We start from the raw sequence: 6,000 nt of genomic DNA, 5'->3' as shown, positions 1-6,000 counted from the left end.
CTCGGAGCCGATCGCCTCTCCTTCCTCCCCCCGGGCCGCGGGGTCCTGCTCCCTCCCCCAGGAGGTGGGGCGGGGGCGCCCCGGGAGGACCATACGCCCCCCCTGGCCGCGGCCGGTGGTCGCCTTATTCCTCTAACGGGGACAGGGGAGTGGGGGCGCACCTGGCGGAGCCACTGGAGCGCCCCCGAACTGCATGAACGTTAACCTTCTTCTGCAAAAAGTGGATAGCCTTGAGCATGACAAAAGAAACGGCCAAACACTGCCCGGCTTGGGTTTGTTTGTTTGTTTGTTTGGGGGGGATGGGCAGGAAGGTGTGCTCCTACCGTGGGGCGACTCCGGCGAGGACGCAGCCCACCCGACCCCGTTTCACAATCCCGCTAGCTTCTGCTTCTGCTTCCGCAGGCCTTGCAGAACGCAGCTGGACCTTATTGATTGATGTGAAATAGCAGTTTGGAGGGGCTCCTCCAGCAGGGTGTAGGCAGCCCCGAGCCCCCACGGAGCGCCCAGCCATCTGTTTCCTCCTCTGCCTTGTCTTCCTGGACGCTCTTTTTTTTGCAGCTGTACTCTCCTTTGATGATTTTAGACCCCAGCGTAGACACATTATTCAAATACCCTAACAGACTAACACACGAGAAGGAACTAAAAATGGCTTGCTGCTGTTTTAATAATGAGAGGTTTAGTTGCTTTACTTTGGGAGAATTGCCCAAATTGAAAAGTGCATCTTGTGAAAAAACTATTACTTTGCTAATTTTTAAAATGCCTTCTCTTTTCTGTGTTCAGATGGTGTGATGTAGCACATTAAAATCCATACAACTTTTTATTTTTAAATCTACTACATTAGAACAATTTATAGGGGTAGGTAACAAAAATAAAATGGAGTTTTAAAATTCAGTAATAAACTTTAGTACAGTTATTTTAAGTGATAGGTGGGAAATGTTTAAAAAGCAGTTTAGCTCTCCTACAGGTTCTTGGGGAAACTTGTCAAATCAAGAATGACACGTGTTCATGAATGAAGAGCAGTATTACACTTGAGGGAAATGAATTTTAGATTCTGAGACTTTTTAATTTTCCTTTCTTGCTGCTATAGCCAATCCACAGCATCTTTAGGTTAAAAGAATTTAACTAAAATTTATTTAAAAAAAAAAAAACAGTGGCATTTACATGTATATTACTCCTTAACATCAAATACCAAGAATCATTTAATTTTAAACATTGAATACAGCTTAACGTCGAGGTAACTGGGAATAAAAATTTACTACATAATTATATCCTTTACCTGTCAGGCTGATATTTACAGAAATAATTACTTAGAAAAAGATGGCTTTTATGGTCTCCCAGTAAAGATTCATTTTTGTCCCTGAGGCCTCTGTTATCTATCCTCATTATCTTTTTATAATGTATATGCCAGCATCTACCTAATTATCCATCTAAATGAATTGTCTGACTCTGGTTCTATAATATCCAGGTTCTCTACTGAGGTTAGTGAGAAAGTGTGGATTATAGTCACCTGGTCATCAGAACTAATGCATAGCATTTATAAAAGCATTGTTTTTATTTGTTTAGAGTTAATGTTTTCAGCTGTGATACTTCCCAGTTTATCTTGATAGGAGAGTAAATCTCATGAAAAAATTTTGGCGTACTTATTTTTTTCTTTTAACGAATCTCTTGGGAATTAACTGGTACATGATGATAAATAAGCCGTCTTTGTTGTAATTGAGGAATATTTTTTCCTAGCTCAAGATTGGTTTCCATTCATTCAGTTCTATTTATTTGTTCGACATTTTTTTCTATAAACTAAACCTACCATTCCTCAGTTCATTTCATTAGCTTTTCTCTGTACTCCTTTTAATTTGTATGCTCAATTAGCATTTTCTGATACAGTATTCCAATTAACATAATTATCAGTATTGTTCAGAGACAGGAGATAATCCTGTATGCAAATAATGACAGGACCTTTTTTCAGTTGTGTCTTTGTATGAGAGTGTAATGTTTTCCCAACTCTTTTGATATTACTTTTAAGGTTTCTTTTTTCAATTGGATCAGCCTTTAAATGGTTTTTTAGGGCTGACCAGATAGTCATGTAAATGAAGTTCAAGGGTAGAGTTTTCTTTATTGTTTAATTAATGGTTTCTCCTCACTTCCTGTTAACTACTTACAAGAAAAAAAAAAGATATTTTCAAAGATTAGTATTTGACAGTGTGTTATTAAGCTGATAGACTGTGTTTTGAGTTTAGGAGAGAAATTCACACCTTGATGAAAAACAAAAACTGTAATGTAATTCTTGCCTCCCTTTTCAGAAATTACAGTCTTTCCTCAGTGTAGAAATGATTAGCCAGTAAGAGTTATGAAATGAATCTGTTCTGTTAGTTGCCACATGTCACAGATCTGAAATCAGGCTTCTCTTATTGTTATTTCTGAGGTTGGTCTGGGCTTTTGTAGTACTTCTCCAAAGGGTAAATAAAATGCCTTCCATTTAGTACAATTCAGTATTTGTTGAGAGCCTGGCCTGTGCCAGGTAGTCTTCCAGGGACTGATTCCTTTTCAATCCCAACCAGTTCCACCCTTTGAGGGCAGACTTATTCCAAGAGGATAAAGGACAGTTTCAGGAAAGAAAGTTTCATCCATTTTAACTAATTGATTTAATTGAAGTCATTTTTCAGGATTTGAATGTTTTCAAATTTATAGTTAAGAAATAATGATGATTGTTGGGGCAAATGATTCTTTAAAAAACTACTCTGCCTGGGGAATTAAAACCTCAAAGCAAATATATGCAGTGTTGCAGTGTTTTCTTAAGTTTATTCTTTTCCAACAAGTGGTCCTCTTACTCGGTCCTTCAGTCATTCAGCAAACGTTTAAAGCATGGCACAGTGCAAGGGAAATAAATTATGCCTGTGTCCTTGCTCACAATGCTTACAGTCTAATTTGGGAGACAAAACAAATAAATACACAAGTTAAAGTATAAACACTGCACAAGAGTATGGCTTAGCCCCTAGAGCCAGGTAGAACAGAGTTCCAGTCCCTATCTCAGAACTGTTGTGAAAATCCAAATGAGATAATGCACATGAAGTGCTTAGTGCAGTGCCTCGTACATAGTAGGTGCTTAGTAAATGTTAACCATTATTATTGAACGATTATTTAGCCAGTGAGCTCTGAGGGAGGAAGGGAGCAAGCACTGCGAATTGGGGTAGTTGGAGGAAGTGAGAACAGAGCTGGACTTCGGGGAGGCGGAGCGGATAAGAAGAGCATTAGGAAAGTTGTGGAGAGGAAGAGGCATTTTAAAAGACCTAGGGGTGGAATGATACACATGAGACAGTAAGCAGATGTGGCTTTGAGAACACTAGTTCTCATCTGAATTACCACTGTGGATCCTTTAGGGTGGTAGGCATTTCGAAGAAAGACAGTCTGGGTTTCTAGTTACAAGCGGTATTTCCTTGAGCAAGTCTGGCTTTGGGCTGTAATAGGAGTTTGTTTGGGTCAAATAGTCCTTTGTGAGAATTTAAGACCAGTAAGTGTAAACTTTGTAGCAACTGTGTCTATCATTTATTTCTTAAATGATAGCAATAGCTATATCATTCATTTATTCACTCAGTAAGTGTTATTGAAAGGTTACTATTATGCCATCACTGAGTTGGAAACTGGGGATTTAGCGATGAAAAAGATGACACAATCTCAGCCCTCCTAGAGTTTATGACCTAGTGGAGAAGTTGGCTAATTCAACAATTATCAATATGGGATAAAGGCTAGGAGAGAGCAAGTGGACTGGTAGAGGGTGCCAGATGCATGTGTGGAAAAGACTATGTCCTAGGCAGAGAACAGGGCAAGGGTTCCCGATAAAGCAGTGTGCAAGTGAGGCATTCGTGTCAGTTTGTGGTTAAGATAGTAACTATGAATTTTCAAAAATTTATCTCTATATTGTAAAAAGTGAACTCAAATTAGAATCCTCTCATGATGATTCACACATCTCTTCCCCACTTTTCTTAACCCAGAGCATAAATGTTTTTATGCAATGGTAAACAAGTAGTTTGCGTGTTAGAATTAGTATGAAAGAGGCAAGTTTACCAGGAAGTTTTACATAAATAAGGAAATTTATTCATGTTTGAACAAGGTTATTACTAAACCGAGTTATTAGCTATTTAGAACTGCTTCACTGTCTCTTTTAATAGATTTTTTTTTCTTTAAATCAGACTCCTGGAAGAGAGATATTCATAAGTAAATATTAGCATCTTGCTTTGGATTCGACTGTAACAGCAAAGGTCCTGACACAAATCCTGTAAAACCTCTGATTTAGTGACTTACCTTGGAAATAAAGTCCCATGGGTATAATTTGGAGGAACAAGGATGCTATAATTCAGTATATACCCAGGATGTTCCCTTGAAAAAATGTGACAAATCACACATTTATTTAAGTAACTAGGTACTTTTCTCGAAACACCAGATTTCATTTGTCTGGACTTCGGGGAGGCGGAGCGGATAAGAAGAGCATTAGGAAAGTTGTGGAGAGGAAGAGGCATTTTAAAAGACCTAGGGGTGGAATGATACACATGAGACAGTAAGCAGATGTGGCTTTGAGAACACTAGTTCTCATCTGAATTACCACTGTGGATCCTTTAGGGTGGTAGGCATTTCGAAGAAAGACAGTCTGGGTTTCTAGTTACAAGCGGTATTTCCTTGAGCAAGTCTGGCTTTGGGCTGTAATAGGAGTTTGTTTGGGTCAAATAGTCCTTTGTGAGAATTTAAGACCAGTAAGTGTAAACTTTGTAGCAACTGTGTCTATCATTTATTTCTTAAATGATAGCAATAGCTATATCATTCATTTATTCACTCAGTAAGTGTTATTGAAAGGTTACTATTATGCCATCACTGAGTTGGAAACTGGGGATTTAGCGATGAAAAAGATGACACAATCTCAGCCCTCCTAGAGTTTATGACCTAGTGGAGAAGTTGGCTAATTCAACAATTATCAATATGGGATAAAGGCTAGGAGAGAGCAAGTGGACTGGTAGAGGGTGCCAGATGCATGTGTGGAAAAGACTATGTCCTAGGCAGAGAACAGGGCAAGGGTTCCCGATAAAGCAGTGTGCAAGTGAGGCATTCGTGTCAGTTTGTGGTTAAGATAGTAACTATGAATTTTCAAAAATTTATCTCTATATTGTAAAAAGTGAACTCAAATTAGAATCCTCTCATGATGATTCACACATCTCTTCCCCACTTTTCTTAACCCAGAGCATAAATGTTTTTATGCAATGGTAAACAAGTAGTTTGCGTGTTAGAATTAGTATGAAAGAGGCAAGTTTACCAGGAAGTCTTACATAAATAAGGAAATTTATTCATGTTTGAACAAGGTTATTACTAAACCGAGTTATTAGCTATTTAGAACTGCTTCACTGTCTCTTTTAATAGATTTTTTTTCTTTAAATCAGACTCCTGGAAGAGAGATATTCATAAGTAAATATTAGCATCTTGCTTTGGATTCGACTATAACAGCAAAGGTCCTGACACAAATCCTGTAAGACCTCTGATTTAGTGACTTACCTTGGAAATAAAGTCCCATGGGTAAAATAATTTGGAACAAGGATGCTATAATTCAGTATATACCCAGGATGTTCCCTTGAAAAAATGTGACAAATCACACATTTATTTAAGTAACTAGGTACTTTTCTTGAAACACCAGATTTCATTTGTGTTTGTCCTGGTTATTAATACATTTACCTATATATAGCTGGTATATAAAAAACCAGTTCTAAAAAACAAGAGAAATTTTATGTTTTGAAGAAGATTCTAAAATCAAGTAGCTGATTAAAACAGATTTTTTATCTGAAAATTTCAGGAAGATTATTTTCTCAAGTTAACACTTTCATTCTTGTTTTTCTTTATAATTTTTTCCCTCCCCATGTTCTTCTCGAAGTATAGTAATCCCAAAGTTTTTAACTCCTTTGTTAAAGATCTTAGAGTCTTTTAAAGTTTTTCATAGCATTCTGTTTGAAAGTAAGATGAGTACAT

The sequence above is a fragment of the Pteropus alecto genome, unplaced genomic scaffold, assembly GCF_000325575.1.
Source record: "Pteropus alecto unplaced genomic scaffold, ASM32557v1 scaffold177, whole genome shotgun sequence".
NCBI classification, from domain to species: Eukaryota; Metazoa; Chordata; class Mammalia; order Chiroptera; family Pteropodidae; genus Pteropus; species Pteropus alecto.
The sequence above is the reverse complement of the archived record's forward strand: the minus strand, read 5'-3'. Positions refer to the sequence as shown.